The sequence below is a fragment of the Vulpes lagopus genome, chromosome 16 (assembly GCF_018345385.1).
Source record: "Vulpes lagopus strain Blue_001 chromosome 16, ASM1834538v1, whole genome shotgun sequence".
In the NCBI taxonomy this organism is placed as follows: domain Eukaryota; kingdom Metazoa; phylum Chordata; class Mammalia; order Carnivora; family Canidae; genus Vulpes; species Vulpes lagopus.
Window position 1 is genome coordinate 26,726,486 of NC_054839.1, and position 23,168 is coordinate 26,749,653.

The window sequence follows — 23,168 nt, forward strand, 5'->3', positions numbered from 1 at the left end:
CAACTGAGTCACCTAGGAGCCCCATGACACTGTCTTAAATGCCAGTTTTCCATTATTTCTAGAACAGAAATCTAACACTAATGTTCAGCTACTAAAAATGAGTATGGCTCTACTGGTCACTTTAGTCAGAATCTGTTATGATTATTTGGTGCCTGTACCATGTTGGTAATTAGGTATTTAATTTAAATTCCTATAGCATGATCTGTACTTTTAGATGTATTTTAAAACTCTTTTTCCTCCAATTGACCAACTTTTCCAGAAGGTACATCGAAACCTCTGTTTATGTTCAACAAATATTCCCCTGAATGTTCCTCCTTGCTTTTATTAAACTATTACTATCACTACAGTTCTCATTTTCCTTACCACCTAAAAGCGTTTTTTTTTTCCATGCTACATATAACTCAGAGTATGGAAATGGCACTAGTATCACCCCTGCTTCCAAATACTATTTTCAAAATCATGTGGTAAAAAATTCAGATTCCTCTGAGTGTGTTCTGTTTCTATTGTGTTCCATGACCTTTATGTAAAAAGTATTGATTTACCTTCTGCTAACCTTCTATGCTCCTTTGATAGTTTAAGCTCCTGTTATCATATTCTTCTACTATATTAAAACACCTTCCATTAAAATATATTATTTAGAGATCCATGAAAATAGCCCATCCATCACAGTCCTTCTCTTCTATTTCCCTTCAACAACCCATATCCAGTGTTGAGCTTGGATTTTTCATCATTCAAACTATCTTCTCTTAAATCACAAACTCAAAAACAAGCTACCTTCCAACTGCAACCTCTTAACAGGCAGCATGCTTATTCAAGTATATTCTCTCTAATTTTTCATTTGCTTCAACAGGTTTTCCATCCTCTAACACATTTATATCCTATCCCATCATCAATTCCATTTATTTGACTATTTTCCTAAGAGCTCATGTTATTGATATTACACTTTTATCATTTAAGTTTATATCAACACTATTTTTAAAATATTTTATTTATTTATTCACAGAGACACAGAGAGAGGGAGAGGCAGAGACACAGGCAGAGGGAGAAGCAGGCTCCATGCAGAGAGCCCGACACAGGACTCTTGACCCCAGAACTTCAGGATCATGCCCTGGGCCGAAGGCAGTGCTAAACCTCAGAGCTGCCCAGGGATCCCCTATATCAACACTATTTAAAGGCAGCCATCTGTCTTACCATATACAAGAAGATGCTTCTAATGAAAACAAATTACATAAATTAGAGTAAAACTATGATTTAAATTGTTCATTATTAGTCTCAATTAGGCCTAAACTTTCTGGATATAATACTATGGTGATATGGTAAAAGATCCAGGATTCCTAGAGTAAAATTGTAGATGGTTTGTGATAAGAGTTTTGGTCAAAGCAAGATCAGAGGTTCTAGTCAAAGACTTGACTTCACACAATAGGAGCATCAAGAGACTCCAACGTTTTCTTTATTTGTTATTTTTAAATGTTTTAGTATTTTCTAAGGTTCTAGCTTCTTATTGTTTTTATTGCTATACAAGCAGCATATTTATCTATCAAAACTTTATCGGAGAAGCAGAACCAATATGAGTGAAGTAAGAGATCTATTGCAGATACGAACTCTTACAAAATAGTAGGGGCTGACTGAAAAGTATCTTGGTGGATACTGTTTCTGCTTTAACAGTGGGTTTGAAGATTCTATAGGTCAACTAAGACAGCAGCTGACAGCAACTAAAGGAAGGATGGATGTGAAAAAAGGAAGAAGATGATAAACTGAAACCAATGAGGACAAAACAGAAGCAATAAGATGAGGCAGGACTATGAGGATGAGGGAGAACATTCTTGAATGAACCTGCATGTTTCTCTCAATGACATGGGTGAAGTTCAAGAATCGCTAGCATCCTTTGCTACAGAACTGGAGACGCCCATACATCTCATCTAGGACTTGTAGAATCTATAGGAAGATATTTGGCTGCAGCTGGACTATCTGGGGGCATGGCAGCTACCCCCTATGAATGAGGTAACTTAGCACAACACTTACAACGTGCTTGAGCTCCCACTGTGCTTGAATACTGACACCAAGTTAACAAGTGGTTTCTGTTTTACATCAACCTCTCCAATCTTGTGCTATTTCATCATAGTCTACTCATATTCTGGACTGGAAGAAGAATTTTTCAAAATATTATTCCAACTGTAGTAGGTTGGTAGGATACACACCTACTATGGTATCTATTTTTAAAAATTACATTATAAATTTTGGATTATCTGGTAACCCTAAATGTAATTGCAAGTGTCCTTATAGAAGGGAGCCAGAAGAAGGTTCAAGTATAAAAGAGAGGAGAAGAGGTAATGCAATGTTGGAGGCAGAGACTGGAGTAATAAACTCTGAAGATTAGGAATGGCCTACAAATGGTATAATGCAGTGAGCTATAAGAGCATGGAATATTCTCTCATAGCCTCCAGAAGGAAATAGCCCTATTGGCACCCTGATTTTAATTGAATGAAATTAATGTAGGGCTTCTGGTCTCTGGAAATGTAAGACAATAAATTTGTATTTTTTAAAGCTATTGCATTTGTGGATATTTGCTATAGCAGCAGTAGGAAAGTAATATAGATACTACTGTGAGGAAACCAACAAAAATGGTCAGGCACAAAACTATACAAAATTGAAGATATATTGTCCCAAAGAGTAGAGACTACCGTCATGTTATAAAATCCACATGGATCGACGAAAAACGAAAATTCAGATTTCTAGTAGTTCAAATTGGTGAAAGATAAAGGAGAGAGTATCTGCAGTATGCTGGAAGAGTAAGTCAAGACTAACTCTTAAATTGAGGGATAGAAAGCCACAAGGGTATTTTATTTTGAAGATTGTTTCCTCTTAAATCTAACTCCTTAGTCTAATACAGCTGAGAAGCATCTTATTACCCTTTGTAAAAGACTAAGTGGAGATAAACATTTCCTGATTCCTCACAGATTTCAGACAACTGAATTTAACATACATTTCAAATGCAAGAAACATGATAAAATCATTATAAAATGTAAATTAAAGTATTAAAAGAAAATATTTTAAAATATGATTATAAAACAATATTATTTTTAATACAAAGTATTAGCACATTAAACACAATCTATAGTAATGAAAAAAGAAACTTAAAAACATTAAAGTAACAAATTGAGATGGAAGATTTAGAGCCAGATTTTAAGCTATATTTAAAAAAATCAGGTTAAATGTTTAGAATCATGACAGTAAATCTTCTATAAACATTTGACTTGATAATTTTTCAGGAACAGAGCATAACATGCGCACATATAAAAATAAATATTCAAACTTAGGTTCAGAATTTTTTATAAAGTTGGACAATTTTCAGCTGCAGATACAGGCATTTAAATGTTCTAAAGTCTGAGAAAATTGATCATTTTAGCTATTTTACTGAATAAAAAGTGAATCAATCACAGTCTGATAAAGGAGCAGTCTGAATTCATCTTTAAAATGTATATCAAACACTAGCAAGACATTACTTCAAATTCCAAAAATATGAGGTAATGGTGGCTTTGTTTTGGTGTTAATTGAAAGATCAAGGAGGTGCTCAGTGGTTGGGTGGGGAGTATGCGGACCCTCAGCAGTGCACAACTTCTCATTCAGTTCTTGTCTCTCTGCAGGAAGCAATCTCTCCTTAGCCATGTGTAAGAATATAATTTTACAATTAAAAAAAAAAAAAAGAATGTCCCTTAACAGATTTAAGTCTTTGAATTATAGTCTTCATGTTTTTGTTTGCTTCTGACATTTAGTGCAGGGTCATTTAAAAATCATCTGATTTAAGAGTCTCATTTTATAGATGATGTAATTGGAGTTCTGATAGTTTCAGTGTCTTCTCTAAGTATACAAATTAAAGACTTTAGCCTAATAAAACATAATTTTAAAGGAAAAGAAAGAAAAAAAATCATAAGATACTCTCTAAAGAAGTAAAGTACTACAATTTACTCTGATAGAATCAGGAACTTTTATTTATTTATTTATCTATCTATTTATTTATTTATTTTTCAGGTGAAACAATTTTATTTCACAGTTGTCTTTAAAACCACAAAGACACTATGTTCTTCATATAAAAACATTAGTACAGATAACTATACTTTCTAGAAAATGATTATGACCTCTAATGAATGAAATGACCCTCTAAAAGAAAAATGCACACCATTATATGGTTCAGACAAGTTACTTGGGAAAAACACATCTGGACCGATTCTTAAAACATACCAGAAGACTACGCTGCATCTTTTGGTTCAAAGTATAGATTCCTGTCATCAGTAAGGGCTCCTGCATTCTTACATATTTGATAATACACATATAGACTGGTTTGTGACTTAATGCTCCATTGGTTCATCAGCCTTTTCAGCAGGTTGAGCAGGCTGTGACTTTCTCTGTGGTCTTTCTTCAAGACCTTCCAGGAACAGAGATACATCATCATCATCATAAATCGTAAACTCCAAGTCTTTACCAACAATTCCAATGGAAACATTCTTTGTAGTTAGGTCCTGTTCTCAGGAAGTGTCTCTCGTAAGGCATGCAGACCATGTTTAACCAGTTCATTCAAATTGCACTCCATAAACCCAGACATATGTCCCTCCAAGTAAGTACGAGCTGATTGAGAACGGGCTCCAATGGACATGGCTCTACAGTTAAAATAGTTGGCAGATGGACAGGTTTGGAAAATGTGAGGGCCCATATCATCATAACTAGCAATAAGCAGTCCAACACCATATGGTCTCTGGCCATACCGTTGTGTTGGTATCTGGATCTTGCTTCCAATTAGAGATACAAGACAAGACACAGGAAGAGGTCTGTCAAATACAAATCTGGAATCCAAACACTCCTGGAGCATAAAATTACATAACAGTCTAGCATCAGCAGTAAGTCCCGCAATTGAGATACCAATGTGGTTATCAACATGGAGAATTTTCTTCTGATGAGCTGCAAGCTCTGACTGTGCTCTCTTCAATGCAACCAACACTGCATGGGTTTTTGATTTCAGACCAACTGTGGCTGAACCTTGTTTGACAGCTTCCATTGTATATTCAGTGTGATGAATCCTGCCCTGAGGACTCCAAACAGTGACGTCATTGTCATACTGGTTGGAAACATGGTTCCAGCGTGGGTCCCGCTGTGGCCTCCCGCAGAGGTGGCGACTTCAGGAGCACCTTATATTTATTTTAATCAACATAAAATTCTCTTAAAATCTCAGTCACTGGTACTTTAATCCTAATTATTTAATCCATAACAGTAAATTTAATATAGTAAATTTAGAAAGATTTTCAAGTTGTCTTCAACATTCCAGTGTTGCTTGCAGGGATTAAAATTTTCATATAACTTAAAAAATAATTTTTTTTTTTTGAGAGAGAGAGAGAGAAAAAAAAGGGAGAGCTTGAGGGAGTGAGATGGGGCAAAGGAAGAGGGAGCGAGAGAGAATCTTAAGTAGGCTCCACCCTAGCACAGAGCCAGATCCAGGGCTTGCTCTTACAATCACAAGATCATGACCTGAGCCAAAATCAAGAGCAGGATGATTAACTAACTAAACCACCCAGGTGCTCCTTAATTAAACTTTAAAATAAAATATGAAGTGTAAAATCTATCACTCAATTACACATTTTAATAAAACAACCAAACTAAATTTTTCAAGTCTCTAAGTTATGTAATTATTTTAATCATTACATTTTTATTCTAAATACAGATATTATCCCTAACCAAAAGTATATCATTAATGTATCTATGATTTATATCATCATCTCTATATTTTATTCTAAACCTTTCCAGGGTTAAAAATATCTTAACCTTAATGATATAATTACAATATTCCAAGTAAACTGGAATTAACAAAGTGAACTGAGGTTAACAGCTGAGGTTACTAAGGTCACTTATTTGCTAGATAATTTTTGTTCAGGGTGATAACTGTCATACACATACACACAGAGTGACCAACTTTTTATTGTTGTTAAATTGGGACCACAATTGGGGTCTCATTGTTCATATTTTTGTGTTCAAATCATGTCAGTATTTTAGTCTTGTTTGAGCTAGGGAGATAAACATGTCTAAATTTCTCCCCACATATGCATACTAAAACAATATTTACCAACCTTTACCCTCTGGACAATTTTATATTTACCAGGGTTAGAACTTAAAGGTTCCTATTTTGCCCTAGTAACATTTTGATATAATTCTATCAGATTTTACATTTTTACACAATTCTGCAGGAACCTGTTTCTACTTTATGATTTGATTAAACACTCTCTCCCGCTACCCCCATATCTCTCTCTCTCTCTCTTTCATTCTCTCTCTCTCTCTCTTTCATTTTCTCTTATAAAAAGTCACAATTCCTACTGTATTCAAATTACATCTAGGTGATTTTTGACTGTTTCCCAAGGATCTATCTGGATCTGAAGTTATATATCTATTTCGCTACAATAAAATATTTCATAAAGCCACATCCTAAATATAAATTTAGTTTCTCATTTTGATAGGACTTATTGTCACTGTTTTAAAATTTCATCTATGCTAGTTTCAAGAAGAAAAGTTAATATAATTAGTTGAGTCTGTCTACATAAATATATGTTTAAATATTCCATTATCCCATCTGAATAATGTCAAGGTCAACAGTTAAATGAATGAAACTATGGGAATTCAAGAATACACTAAAAATTCTAACATAGGGTATTCTCTCTAAAAATTCTCGAAAGAGTAATTTATGTTAGATTAGCACACCAAAAATATTATATAATAGAGTGACTAACAATCCTTTGTTTTTCTCCCTAGCCTCAAAGAGGAGAGAGATAGTGGGTTAGGCAAATAGAAACGTAAATGCCTGCCTTGTTCTGATAGATGTAAGGGAGTCAAGATCTTCCCTCTACCCTTTTTGATTTTTTCATTGGACCTAAGAATTAAATTGACATAAGAAAGATCAACAGGACAACATGCAGATTTAAGTTCAATGTGATTGAAGAGCTTTCATAAGATATACACTTTGCACCTTTTGAAATACACCAAATGGATTGAGTATGTAATTAAAAAACATTTTTTCCCTGTCAGTCATTGTCTTATATGCTTAGCATAGATGTCCAGCTTAATAGTGTATGATAACAGTGTTCCTAGAACACAGCTGAAGACCTGGTGAATCGAAGAAATGTGAGAGGTGGCGCTCACATCGAAATGTGAGAGGTGGTGTCACATCGAAGAAATGTGACAGATGTCTATGGAATGATGCACATCCTCTTTTAAGTTGGGAGGATGCAGACCTGTTTCATGAAGAAGCTGGGGGTGGAGGTGGGGGTGGGGAGAACATTTAACAACATGGGGACCAGTCAGGGGAATCCCCTTATTTCTGTTTTGCATATGAGGAACCCTAGAGTAGCTAGTTAAGGCTCTCTAGTTTAATAAAAAAAAATCATGGAGTCTTATGAAGACTCTTCATAGGTGTTAATAGGGATATTATCCACTTATTTTGGTCGCAGTTTCCAATTTTTAAAAATATTTAGGTAATCTTCTCCCCCTTCCCCAAATCCTAATTATTGTAGATTCATTAGTGTTGAACCAATGCTTTCTCATGTCTCAATTCTTTGTATATGCATTCTTTTCAGATGTATTAAACAAACAAAAAACCCTTCAAAAAAAAAGATAGACTCTTTTATACTAGATGGAACAAAGAGAAGCAGCAGTTATGGAAAAGTAATGCAACTATATGGGGAGACTAGAGCAAGATAAGAATTATTTTAAAGAGGTCTATTTGTACAGAATTCTCTCTTGTTTCTGCCTCCCTGTCAAACAATGTTTCTTTTCTCTTGGTAGAGGGAGGGCACCTTTCACAAGGAGTTTTTATCTCCTGGTTTCAGACAGAAAAGGAAATTAGAATGACCTTCCTGTACCTGCTGATTCTCAAGTGCCTTTTTCTTAAAATAATCCTTATGCCAACCTGGTATATTTTGGGTAGCATATTCTGCCATAGTTTGCAGGCTAATTGGAGAAAGTGGTTCCACATTTGAAAGGGGTTTCACATCTGAGCATCTGAATATCTACTTCTACCCTGAAGCTTAAAACAGCCTCTCTTAGGAAAATATTAATGTAGAAAGTTGCATATATTTTGAGTTTTCCTAAAAGTAGAGTGGAGTAGAGTAAAAACAAAAGAGAAAAATAACTCTGTTGTTTGTAGCTATTCATTAGATTGGGTTCATCCAGAGGAACATGAAACAATATACGACACACACCAGTCAGGTAAGGAAGTAGAAAGATTTAGCATAAAGTGCAATAAAGAAGGGGATGATTGGAACAAAACTCTTCATGATAAAATCTGAAGGAAGTGAATAGAAATTTCCCTCAAACTGACATGAAATACAAGGATGTAGGTTTACTTGAAAAGGTCGTTAAATGTATTATAAATTTTAACAGGAAGTATCTATATAATACTAATTGTTTCTAAGATTCTTATTAACATAGTAGAAAACAATATCGCTATGTTATTAGAAATGTCAGGACACCTGTGTGACTCAGTGGTTGCACATCTGCCTTTGGCTCAGGGTGTGATAGCAGGGTCCTGGGGTCTAGTCCTGCATCAGGCTCCCCACAGGGAGCCTACTTCTCTCCCTTTCTATATCTCCGCTTCTCTCTGCCTATATCTCCGCTTCTCTCTGTGTCTCTCATGAATAAATAAAACCAGAAAGAAAGAAGAAAGAAAGAAAAAGAAAGAAAGAAAGAAAGAAAGAAAGAAAGAAAGAAAGAAAGAAAGGTGACATTCTCAGTAGATTGTCAGAATTCTCAAGTTTTATATAGAAAACCAGGCACTTCAATTGAATTCTACATTTTGTCTACATTTATTAAATTCTCAGAAATGTTTGTGTGTTGTCATGCTTTAGTTTGAGATTTTCTTTTTTAAGATTTGGGAAAACACTGCCCCCCCCCCCTTCTTTTCTCCTTTGACATTTGTAACAACCTAAAATTTATTTTTCTTTGTCAAATCACCAGCCAATTGCCTGAAGCAGTGTTAACTTTGGCCAATTTTCTAACTTTGAACATAGCATTTAATACCTTTCATTACCAGACTACTACATATTCCTCCAAGTGCAGCTCCTACCTCTCCTCTGAGGAATAAACATACCCCTGGTGAATAATAGATAATATTTGCACTTCCTAAAATATATAAGAATCTTAATCTTATACCCTAATATTTCAAACTTATGAAACATTAACTTCTGAGCTGTCCAAAACTGGTAAGTTGCCTGCCTTTATTGTGTTTCCAGGGAAATGCTTTTTATTTTGCAATATGGGAATTGTCTCTGTTGTTTCTCTCTTACATAAACATTTGAGTTAGTCTGTTGCAGACTTTGCACTTTTATTTACACTTAATACTTCTACTTTGTTAAAGTCAGGGCTAATTATAAGTCAACAGGTAATTAGTTGAAGGAATTAAAGGAGAGAGGAAGAATTTTCAAAAAGGGGCAGAGAGAAATGGTGGATATATGGCATCATTCATTTGTCAAATACCTATAATGTACAGCATAAAGAGTGAATAGTAATACAAACTATGGCCCTAGTAAATGTATCATTATTGGCTTATCAAATGTAATCAATTTACCACACTGATGCAAGAAGTTAAAAACAGAAGAAATGAGAGGGGGCTCATTGATTGAGGGTTGGTACAAGAACTTAGTATTTTTTTTTTTTTTTTAGATTTTATTTATTCATGAGACACACACACACACACACACACAGAGAGAGAGAGAAAGAGAGAGAGAGGCAGAGACACAGCAGAGGGAGAAGCACTCAGGGAGCCTGATGTGGGACTTGATCCCGGGACTCCAGGATCACACCCTGGGCCGAAGGCAGGCACTAAACTGCTGAGCCACCCAGTGATCCTGAACTCTGTATTTTCTGCTCATTTTTCTGTAAAGCTAAAACTGCCTTAAATATAAAGTCCATTAATTTTTAAAAAATGGAATGGGGATCCCTGGGTGGCGCAGCGGTTTAGCGCCTGCCTTTGGCCCAGGGGGTGATCCTGGAGACCCGGGATTGAATCCCACGTTGGGCTCCCGGTACATGGAGCTTGCTTCTCCATCTGCCTATGTCTCTGCCTCTCTCTCTCTGTGTGACTATCATAAATAAATAAAAATTTAAAAAAAATTAAAAAAAATTTAAAAATGGAATGAAGGAAGGAAAAAAGGAGGAAGAGAGGGCAAAGAGAAGGAAGGGAGGGAGGGAAGGAAGGAGGGAGGGAAGAAAGGGAGGGAGGGAGAAAGGGAGGGAGGGAGAAAGGGAATGAATGAATGACTACTACAAGATCATTTCCAAAGAGGCAATTATGGAAAAATTAAGTCCATTTTTTAAAAAGTGTGTTGCTATAATACATAATATCAGGACACCCCTGATTGATTAGAAAGAGCAGATATGCTTCTGGGAATGGCCCTGCATTCAACCACATCCAGCATGTACATAGAGGGCACCGACAGAAAGGCACAAGCAGAAGTGCTAGAAAAGAACAGGACTGGATGGGGAAACTCCTGTCCTGCCATTGCTGATCAAGTAACCAAAAATTTCCTGCAAGCCTTGGTGACTGAGGGCAACATACTCCTTTATGTCAAGGGACCAGAAACGGTTGGCATTAGAAAAAAGTGGCTTTAGCACTTAGGAGCTTTGAAACTGATAGCAAATGACCACAATCATGAAATCCCTGAAAGTAGTTAGGATCGTTAACTGTAAGGAATTAGCGCCCAGTGATACAAACTAATAATTCACATCACAGTATATTTCAGAAAGGGTGAGAGAATATCCTGTCAGTTCAAGGATCCAACCTTCTTCACATTTCCCTACTCTCCCATCACAAAATTATCTGAATTTCAACTTCATACCAGTTTCTACCTTGGCAGAGAGAAATAATAGGTCTCTGAAGAAACACAGTTAGCTCAGTCACCCAAGCAGAGACGAAGTTACTAAGAAGCTCTACTGGAGGGCAGTCCGGGTAGTTCAGTGGTTTAGCGCCACCTTCAGCCCAGGGCGTGATCCTGGAGACTCAGGATCGAGTCCCTCGTTGGACTCCCTGCATGGAGCCTGCTTCTCCCTCTGCCTGTGTCTGCCTTCCTCTCTGTCTTTCATGAATAAATGAATTTAAAAAGAAATCTTAAGAAAAAAGAAGCCCTACTGGATTATTGGATTAGCAAACATTTCTTAACTAGACAATTTTTCCCCCCACTACAAAGTGGATTTGGACTCACTGGGGACAAGAGATCAGATACAGATAAATATAGTCACTTCAATAGTGCAAGTAATTTTTACACTCATGGTGAATTAATATTTTGAAAATTTTTTGTTTAATTTTGTAATAAGATATGTCATACCCATACTAAAATACTACAGGCTTTAAACTCCCATATAGCTAGTGCTCTATATTTAAGCCTTTTTGTTTTTCTCTTCTAGTCATTTCAAGATGTGGGTATTGTAGAATACTACATGTGGAACACTTGAAGGCTTCATAAATGAAATATAATTTCTTCTGATGGAATTTATTTTTTTAAACATTTATGTATTTGAGAGAAAGAGAGCATGCAGGGGGTGGGGCAGAGGGAAAGAATCCCAAGCAGACTCCCTGCTGAGTGAGGAACCCAATGCAGGGCTTGATCTCACAATCTTGATATCAAGACCTGAGTTGAAATCAAGAATTGGATGCTTAACCTACTGAGCCACCCAAGTTCTATAAAAACATATTTCATAATAAATCTGGAAGTTAGACTAAATTTTCAAATTAATAAAATAATTATTGTTAGCTGATCTATCACCTGATAGATTTCAATTAAAAGAAGCCAACAAAACTTACAAACTAAAGCCACCATTCCTAAGCTTTAGTGCAGACTGATTTGAATAAAGAAATGAGAGAATGGGGCAGCCCGGTTGGCTCAGCGGTTTAGCACAGCCTTCAGCCCAGGGCATGATCCTGGAGAACCGGGATCAAGTCCCACATCGGGCTTCCTGCATGGAACCTGCTTCTCCCTCTGCCTGTGTCTCTGCCTTTCTTTCTCTCTCTGTGTCTCTCATGAATAAATAAATTAAGTCTTAAAAAAATAAGTAACACTTTAAAAAAAAAGAAATGAGAGAATGAGCAACAAATTTAGTGTTATAGTCCTTTTGTCTTTGCACTTTGAAGGCTCATGCTAGAAGGCATGAAATATCTGAGTCTGATAAAATGGCTTGAATAAATAGTGGAAATAAATTATTATGAGAAAGAACTAATCTCCCACAGACTAATATAACCTTAGATACAAATTATATTTCTTTTATTTATATGCAAATAAGATGTTCTACAAGAGTCTTAAGAATTTCTTAGATATCTAATTGGCATTTCTTATGCTACTGGTGATATCTGAACAAGCAAAGAGAAACATACTCTATTTACCTAATACTGATCAATATTTACATTCCTAATACAAAACATTCTTAGAATCAAAGCATATGTTTAACAAGCTTTCTCATTTTTTTTCTTCAACATATCAAAGTCCTGGCATTTTATTACTTTATTCATCTTAATCTTCCATTAAATAGTCTTAATATTGTCAAATGTTTTCCCTTACCAACTGTATTTCTCCTTTTAATGTTGTTAAAAGGAAACAGTCCGAAATGGAGTCACTTATATGCTAAACCCACCAAGATTTAAAAGCTATCTTAATTCCTAAAGGAAGATTACTTTATCCCCAATAGGCCCTTTTGTCTCTCAAAGAAAGGTAATCTCACCTCAAACAACGCTTTTTTTCATTAATGTCTTCCCATGCTTTAAAAACATTTTCCCTTTCTGCAGCCTTTTGAAGCTTTTTTCATATTTGTAGATGAATCACTCAATAAAACCGGTTAGATCTTTAAAATTTACTTGATTGAGGGCAGCCCGGGTGGCTCAGCGGTTTAGGGCTGCCTTCAGCCCAGGGCCTGATCCTGGAGATCTGGGATTGAGTCCCACGTCAGGCTCCCTGCATAGAGCCTGCTTCTCTCTTCTCTCTCTGCCTTTCTCTCTCTCTCCCTCTCTCTCTCTCTCTCTCTCTCTCTCTCTCTCATCTCTCCTCTCTGTGTATTCTAATGAGTACATAAATAAAATCTTAAAAAAAATTCTTTGGAGAAATTTGGTTATTTTCCTTGACTTGTACAGTTTACCAAACTCCAGGTTTTGATGATGAATAATCTTGGTGCAGTTCTACATGTATCTTTACACTCTGAATTTCCTGCAACTTGGCAACTATATGAAGAAACTCTAGTCTCTACTAGTTCAATCTCTCTGGCAAGACCACAGACGGTGTTGGTAAGTATATAAAGACACACAATGTCTAGTTGTCTCTCATTTAGATTTCCACAGCCATTGATGCTTAAATCCTATAAATTATTATTTTAGGGAATTAGCAAAAATGGTGAGATTCTAATTTTATCATTATTTTCATTATTGTTTGAAATGTCTTTATAAAAGGACGCAGACTTCATCTTTGATTTGGCAATCCAAGGTTAGAACGGACCTAGGGAAATTTGGAAAAATGCCTGATTCTTTCGCTTTATTTACCACATAATGAATGGTTTTCTATCACTCTCTGAAAATGGCATTTTCTATTTTATCTTTAGGAAATCATAAATATAACCAATATTGGTTGGCTTTGTTGCAATAAAAAAAATAGTTATTTGAAACTCAAATCACTCCATCTTATGACAGTGGAAGCCTGTTCATATTGAATCCTTAGTCTTTGACTCTCAGAGTCTTTAATAGTTTCATGCTAATCTGGTAAGAAAGATATTACAGAATAATATGTCTTCTGCCTCACATATTCAATCAGCCATTTCTTCAAGAAGCTATGGTTTCTGAAAATGAGAAATGGGATCTGGGTGTTAAGGATGCTAAATATTACTGGATTCATCATTATTTCTAGATATTTTTCAGATTTTTCTTTCTGAAGGATTTTCAGATCTTACAGGGAAAGCTAACAAACATTTACATTAATGTTTTATATATAATAAAGTACATGTGATGACATTTATTAGATATAAATACTAAGAGCTAATAAAAGTATACGTATGTAAAATACTGTATTAATATCACTACTTATACAATTGTTACAATTTCAGCGATTTTTTTTGAGATTTTTTTTCCATCTGCTTTCCATCCCTCCATTTATATAGCTGTAATATAGCTATACTGGCAAAATATATACTCATAATATGCTATATTGTCTCTTAATATACTGTCTTGGTTCTATAGAAAACTAAATTTAATGGTCATCATCACCTTATTTAGGTATCTTTCTGATCATGTTGGTTATCTGAACTCATTGTCTAGTATATTCTTCAGAAATGACACATGAGGAAATATTTACTAAGTTCTAGCACACTAACATTTTGTCTATGATTATATTTGATCATTGATTTTGCTGTATATAAAATACTTGGTTTAGTGCCGACTTCAGCCCAGGGCATGATCCTGGAGACCCGGGATCAAGTCCCACATTGGGCTCCCTGCCTGAGCCTGCTTCTCCCTCTGCCTGTGTCTCTGCCTCTCTCTCTCTCTCTCTCTCTCTCTCTCTCTCTGTCTCATGAATAAATAAAATCTTAAAAAAAAAAGAAAAATGGAAAAATGTACACATATAAAATAAAGTGTCCTGAACAGATTACATAATACTTAATAAATTTTGCTTTTAATACCTGTCTCCTTACATTATAAGCCTATTCACCTCAGTGATAGTCTATTCTTTATTTTTTTCATGCATTTAGCAATGTGTCAAATTCTCCTTATTTATATAACGTAAAATAAAAATAAAAAATTTAAATATAGCAGTTTAAACATGGGTTAAACAACAGCTTATAACAGCAGCAAAATATTTCTGAAAGAAACAAAACAAAACAAACAAACAAAAAAAACCCACAAGATGATAAAGGCAGGACAGGCTCCTTTACCCAATTTGGTTACTGAAAAAAGTTGAATTAATGAAGTCTGTTTCTCTGTTTATCTGTCTCTGTTTCATTCTCTTTTTCTCTCCATCTTTCTTTTGTTTAATCATCTGTATGAGATGATACTGACATATTATTAAAGTATAGTTAAGTAAAGTTTGATAGGTTTTGGCCTTGACATTAAGGTGAAATCATCAAAACCATCCCAATAACAAACCTATTCCTCATTCTGAGAGGCGTGTTGCCACTTTGTCAATCTCTCTTTCCCTCTCCTACCTGTGGCCTGGGCATAATGATTTGTTTCTAACAAAATATAATACAAGTAATATAGGTTTTAAAGAATTATAGTTGCATTCCCCAATGACAAGTTAGAACATATTTATCTATGTAAGATATTCTAAATTTACTACTAGTAATTTTTTATATGATCTTACATTTCATAGCTTCATTGGCTGAAATCCCTCTTTGGTTACGAAATGTTTCCCTGATGTTAGAAATGACATTTCTTGGAAATACAAAATATAATAATAGAGATGCTCTTAGTATATGATTAAAAGACTAATTTCAAGAAGATATTTGAGGCCAGTACTCAAATTCATATTCGATACACGATTCTATAAAAGATATTAAATGAATACAGAGAATGAAAAATTTCTTATCATAAACTTGAAGTGAAAAGTCCTCTCAGTCTAAATTTCCGTATTAGTATCACTTTAACAAAATCAGGTTAGACTGAAAGATACATATATATGGGTTACACATAAATAGAGTAAATCTTAAGTAAAGCACAAGTATATAATTTTTACTTATAAAGTTAAAAAAATTACAATACAGGAAGTAAATTAAACTATGTATTGTTTAAGAATTTGGCTGTTAGAAAATTATATGCATGTTAGTGCTTGATTTAGAATGCATTTTCCTTATTTGTTTTTCAGTAACTTTCCAATTCTATTAAAGGCAAGGGGAAGTTTCCTTGATGAGACACATAAATGTTGACATAAAATTTTTATTAGTTCTCTCAGTATTGGGGTTACATGATTTAATTCTTCATGTAAGCCTATAACATTTTCTTTCCATATGAGTCCCGTTTGTCTTAATGAACATGAAACATATAGCAAAACAAGTATTTCAAATATACTCGAAGCCTAGCATTGTCGAAAACATAAGTGATTCATTCCTACCTGCCTCAAAATGATGTTTCTGATGCCATTCTTATGGTTGTCTTGGCAAAATACTTTTTTTTACTTGATAATCTAGGACTTCAGTAAGAATTTGGGGGGGTCAAATCTTAATGTAGACCTCATCTTGATTTAGCTTTGGCAGATAAAACAAACACAGAAATCATACTTCTTGTTTGCACTTGCAATATTTATCATAGAAACCAAATTATTTTATTGATAAAAAATGTGCAATATGGAGAATATTACACCTTTCCCCACTATAAAAAGTTAGAAAATGTAGGGTTGCCAATTATGTAATTTTAAATAACATAATATAATTATGTCATTTAAATTCATATTCATATAAATTTCATATAAATTATTACTTCTCAATGAATTTAACAATGAATAAGTGAATTGTATATTTTAAGTGATTTGCTAGATATAAAAGACAGGCCTGGCTAATAGATAATTATACCTGGAATGATGGTCAATAGAATAATCTTTTTTTTTTTAGAATAATCTTAATAAGGAGAAATATTATTTGGTATTATCCAGGACTTTTTCTTTAACTTAGTATAGTTCAATATTCTTAAAATATTTTTTCTCTTAAAAATACAAAGTGTATATGCATATTAATAAAAATAACTAAGAGAATTAATAAATATGTTAAATGACAGAACTAGGATACAAAATATTTGATACCAGAAACAAACAGTATGAACTTAATAATGTGACATTTACTGTAGATCAAAAGCCATACCTTCAAAAATAATAATAAAATAGTCATAATTATAACTATAACAATTTGAGAAGGATTAGAAGCAAAGTTTGGCACAAAAGTAAAAATGGAATTGGAAAACTAAAGTTTTGAGCCTTAAGAGGGAGCTGGGCTATCATGGCGACTTTGAGAAGAACTTGAGTGATTATCTCTCTCTGTGGTTAAGCCTCTATTTGTCATGACTAAAACTAATATAATGATCTCTTTAAGTAGATGATTTTGTGGTTCTTCAGAAAGTATCTACAAAATTTAAATTACAAACTAAAATTTTAATAAGTATGATGAGAAACTAAAATCACTGATCTGACATTATATTCCAGATTTGCCCAATATGATGACAGAGCAGATAAACCTGCTAAAACCCTGAGAATTAAATGGCCCCCAAATCACTGGCTGTCAGCCAAGAGGACCTCATGACATAGATCTGGGTTACATAGAGTGTAAAGGGATAAAAATCTGTAAATGTGGAGGCAAGTGGAGTTTATAAAGAGGAAATTGAAAATATGGGTATGTTCCCAGTAGGATTCATTCATTCATTTATAACTAATTCTTTCATGTCTGTTACAGAAAGCCTGAATTTACAAATGACCATTATCAGTCCTAGGAGATACCACTTCTAGAAACTGTAGTTGTGCTTTCATTATCTTTAAACATAGAACCCCCAATTTTTGGCTTGCTGCAAGACCATCTGGTATAATCTTACACCTCTTAGTTTTCTTTAAAACTATGAATTTTGACTAAATTCTGGTTAATGGGATGTGAGTACAGTGGCCAAATGAAATGTAGGAATTTCATATAAGCAGCAAACATTTTTCCAGTATTTTAATATAAGTATATTTAAATAATGCATGATATCTATTTATATTAAATATGATGCATAAAATTTCCATGCAGTTTTCATCAAGAGAATAACTCTCTCTCTCTCTCTCTCTCTCTCTCTCTCTCCCTCTTATCCAGGTTCCTGGAATATGGTTAGCATAGTTCTGTTTTGCAAAGTTGTAAAATGCAGATGTAGACATCACACTAAAAGCAAAACAGCATCAAGATAGGAGGAGGCAGAGTTCTAGATCACATTTTGCTATAGACATCTCTTACAAACTTTAAAAGGGCTATTACAGGTTAAATCCAGGATATTAAATTGGATAAAATAAATTCAATTCTGTTTAAGCCACAGAGTTTGTTCTCTATTATGTACTAAAATTATATCCTAATATATCACCATACTAACAAAAGGCATCCTGATTGTCATTAATTAGTCTTAGATTATTTTCTTTTCCCTCTTCTCTCTTTTTATATTTCACTTGATAATTTGAGGTAAATTTTACTGTTTGTCACAATTGCTAATAGCCTAATTATGATTAATTGCTTCCCTTCTATGGTCATTAATTGGTCTTAATAAATTGAAAGATATTTAAAATGTCTTACCCTGAAGACCCTTATCATAATTATGTAAGTACAAGAATGACTGAATATTTAGTAAAAGATTTCAGAAATGAGTAATGAAAAGGTTTTTTAAATTAGTATACTTTCTAAAATAACACTTTATTAGAGAAGTTTTAGATTCATAGCAAAATTGAAGAGAAACTACAACAATTCCTCATATACTCCCTACTCCCACACATAAATACTCTCTCCCATTTTCTCCATCCACCACTAGAATAGTACATTTGTTAGAACCTACAGGGTCTCATAATTATCACCAGAAGTCCATAGTTTAAATAATGGTTCACTCTGGTGTTGTACATTGCATGAGTTTGGAGAAATATATTGTATGTATCTATCATTATGCCAAAGTATTTTTACTGATCTAAAAATCATCTGTGGCCCACCTATTCATTTCTCCCTCCTCCCTAACCCTTGACAACCACTGATCTTTTAACTCTCCATAGTTCTGCCTTTTCCAGAAAGTCACACATTAATTTGAATCATATAGAATATAACCTTTTCATATTGGCTTTTTTCCACTCAGTATTTAAGGTTCATCTACGTCTTTTTATGGCCTGATAGCTCATTTCTTTTTAGCATAGAATATTATTCCATTATCTGGATGCACCAGTTTATCTGTTGTAAACAAGAACATCTTGGTTGCTTACAAACTTGGCCAATTAGGAATAAAGTTGCTATAAACATTTATGTGTAGGGCTTTTGAATGGATATAAGTTTCAACTCCTTTGAGTAAATACCAAGTAGTACAACTGCTGGATCATGTGATAAAAGTATGTTTAGCTTTGTGACAAACCACCTTAAGGTCTTCCAGAGTGACTGTACCACTTTGTATTCCTAACAGCCATGAATGAAAGTTCTTGTTGTTCCATATCTCTGTCAGCATCTGGTGTTGACAGTGTTCCAGATTTTGACCATTCTAATGTATGTAGTGTATTATTATATCTTATTGTTTTAATTTGCATTTCCCTGATAGCATATGATATTGAGCATCTTTTCATGAACTTATTTGCCATTTGGTTATGGGTCTGTCAAAGTTTTTGGTCAAAGTTTAATCAAGCTGTTTGTTTTCTTATTACTGAGTTTTAAGAGTTATTTGCATATTTTAATAAGTCTTTTACAAAATGTATCCTTAGCAAATATTATCTCCCAGTCTGTGGTTTCCATTTTTTTTTCACATTGTCTTTTGCAAAGGAAAACTTTTTAATTTTAGGTCCAGAGTATCCATTATTTCTTTCATGGATTGTAATGTGTCTAAATAGTCATCACCACACCCAAAATCATATAGATTTTTCTCTCTTGTCTTCTAAGAGTTTCATAGTTTGCACTTTACATTTAGGTCTATTTTGAGTTAACTTTTGCGAAGGATTTAAGTCTGTGCCTATATACAACATTTTCAATGTTTTAGTATTTCAGTGCCATTTGTTGAAGTGATCATCTTTTTCTCCAGGGAATTGCCTTTGCTCTTTTATCAGAGGTCAGCTGACTATAATCAAGTGAGTCTATTTCTGGAAATTCTACTGTGTCTTACTGATCTATTTGTCTATTCTTTCACCAATATCACACTGTCTTTGTAGTAAGTCTTAAAAATCTTGATGTTGGTAAGTTGATGTCAGTCCTTCAATTTTGTTATTCTCCTCTAATATTGTGTTGGCGATCCTGATTAAATTTTATAATCAGTTTGTCAATATCTCGAAGGTAAATTACTGGGATTGATTCAGAGTAAACTGAATTACAGATCACATTAGTGAGAACTGATGTCTTTATAATATTGGGACTACCTAACCATGAACATGGACTATTTCTCTATTTTTTGGTTACTCTTTGATTTAGTTCTTCAGAGTTTTGTGGTACTCATCATGTAGATCTTACATATATTTTGTTAGATATAAACTCACATGCTATTGTGTCTTTACCTTCAAATTCCACTTGCTGATTTCTTGTATATGGGAAATAAACAGACTTTTGTATATTAACCTTATATCTCATTACTATGTTATAATCACCAATGAACCCATTTTTTTTCCTGGTGCTGTCTTGGAAGATTTTTAATCACGGATTCAATTTCTTTAATAGATGTAGGCCTATTCAAATATCAGAAAGGGAGACAGAACATGGAAGACTCCTAACTCTGGGAAACGAACTAGGGGTGGTGGAAGGGGAGGAGGGCGGGACGTGGGGGGTGACTGGGTGGCGGGCACTGAGGGGGGCACTTGACGGGATGAGCACTGGGTGTTATTCTGTATGTTGGTAAATTGAACACCAATAAAAAATAAATTTATTTAAAAAACAAAACAAAAAAAAAAACAAATTGTCTGCTTGTGTGAGTTTTGGCAAGCTGTGCCTTTTAAGAAATCGATATATTTCGCCTACTTTATCAGATGTATAGGCATTGAGTTGCTCACAATATGTCTGTTATCTTTTTAATGTCAGTGAAATGTATAGTGATGTGCCCTCTTTCATTTGTGATATTAGTAATTTATATCATCTCTCTCTTTTTTGTTAGCCAGGGACTCCTGAGTAGAGGCTTTCCAACCCCTGGGCTGTGTCTTTGTTTTTCGACACTCAGCATGGGCTCCTCTGTGTGCATTCGTGTCTGGCCTGGAGAAGCCAGTTCTGACCCCCTCCTTCTTTACAGCTAGTGTTATTCTGGCATTTGGTTAAACTGGCTTAATCTGCTTAATGTTATCAGTGCATTTTAAATAGGGGCATTGAAGTTCACTCCCACCACCAGGGCTTTCTTTGGGGTGCCTGGGCCTTAAAACACTAGCCAAACACCCAATTCTCAAATCACAGCCAGGAGTTCTTGCTCCTGGCTGCGTCAAGATGGCAATGAAATTTTTTAGAAAGAAAAAAACCTTTTTTTTTTTTTTACTTTTTTGATATCTTCAAAGTGCCAATTTAGGGGACGCCTGGGTGGCTTAGACAGTTAAGCATCTGCCTCTGGCTCAGGTCATGATCCCAGGGTCCTGGGATGGAGGCCCTTACCAGGCTTCCTGGTCAATGGAGTGTGCTTTTCCCTCTACTTCTGCCTGTGTGCATTCTCTCCTGTGTTTTCTAATATACACATTTAATACTATAAATTTCCCTCCAAGTTCTGTTTTTCATGTATTACACACATTTTTATAAGTTGTATTTTCATTTTCATTTAGTTAAAACATACTTTAAATTTTGTCATGTTTAATGTTCTTCCTTTCTTAATTTGTGGTTTAGTGTCTGACATTAATTTGGGGAAATTGTTTCAAATAAGTCTTTTGTCCCTTTTTTTTTCTTTTCCTCTGCTATCCCATTAAGCATTTGTTATATACCTTTTGTAGTTGTCTAAATTTGCTGGATCTCCTGTTTCATTTTTTTCAGTCTTTGTTTTCTTTGCTTTTTGCATTTGAAGATTCTACCGATATATCCTCCAGATAAGATTTTTTTTCCTCAGCTGTATCCAGTCTACTGATGAGCCTGTGAAAGACATTCTTCATTTCTACTACAGTGTTTTTTTTTTATCTCTAGCATTTGTTTTTTTTCTTAGAATTTCCATCTTTCTGCTTATGTTGTCTACCTGTTCTTGCATGCTGTCTGCTTTAACCATGGTATTTTAAACAAATCATTCAATAATTGGTGTTTTAAATATTGAGTTTGATAATTTTAATATCTCTGCCATGTATGGTTGTCATGTTCATTCTGTCACTCCAAATTGTGTTTTGTTTTGTTTTTGCCTTTTGGTAAACCTTGTATTTATTTCCCCTGATAGTAGAGCATGATGTACTGAGTAAAAGGTGTTACTATATATGGACCTCTAACTGTGTTGGTAATGTGTCATAAGGGAATCATTCTATAACTCTATAGAATGGTCTCAGTCTTTTAGCCTATGCCTCTGGACTCAACTTCACGTGTTTCTCATTTTTTTTCTTCCCTCTTAGGTAGGGCAGGATGACTAAGGTAGCTTGGAGTTGGGTATTTCTCTTCCCTTAGATCAATTGGGGTATGATAACAATAACCCAGTAGATTAGGCTTCTATTAACTAGTTTCCCCTGGGGACAGGTATTGTTAAGAACAGTGATTACTTTTTATTGACACGGTTATACTCTTGATATTCTAAAACCATATATGTCAATCAGCAAATTTTTCTATTTCAACTTTCCATGATCAATGAAACTGTTTTAGAAGACACCCATTTGTTTGAAGAGATAAAAGAGGTAAGACTGAAAAGAGGAAGTAATTTACGCCATCTGAAAATCATTATAATATGATTTATCTAAGCGCTGTCCCTGTCTAATTAATTCCCATCTCTAGGTTAGACCTTACAATATTCATACAGACTCTAAGTTGGCCCAGATCTACAGTATTCTGGTCATGCAACACAGAAATTAGGTTTACTTCTTATATTCCCCATCTGTGTCTCCACTCATTCCCTCTTCCTCTCCCCCCACCTCCACTTCTTTCTGGTATGTGTGCACATGTCCACCAGTTTAGCTAAAGTATAATAGTACGTTCAGGTACCAGTATCCATTTCCCAGTAGCACTGGGTCCTTGGGTCCTAAAATAATAAAAATTAAGTAAGAGCATTAGGCTTTCCTAATTTTTATCTTATTGGCACATAGAATAACCTGTGCAATAAGAGAAAAAAATGTCTACTTCAAGCCTAAGGGAACAATATTGAATATCACACAGATTTAAAAGCAATATAATTTTCCTCCCAACAGAACATGTTGACTTCTAATATGCATGTAATGGAAGAGAAAGGATAGTTAAGAACCATGAAAGTAGTAGCAGAATAATTTAGCTTGTGATGGCCCTTTTATCATTTGTCCTAGAGGCCCTTCAGAATATTCTTTTGAAACTGTTATATTTTTTTTTGTTATATT

At 34.5% G+C, this 23,168-nt stretch overlaps 1 pseudogene; it reads right to left on the reverse strand.

Annotated features, from left to right (window-relative positions):
* Window positions 1-4,346: 4,346 nt before the first annotated feature.
* Window positions 4,347-23,168, reverse strand: part of LOC121476767 — a 177,886-nt pseudogene continuing 159,064 nt past the window's right edge.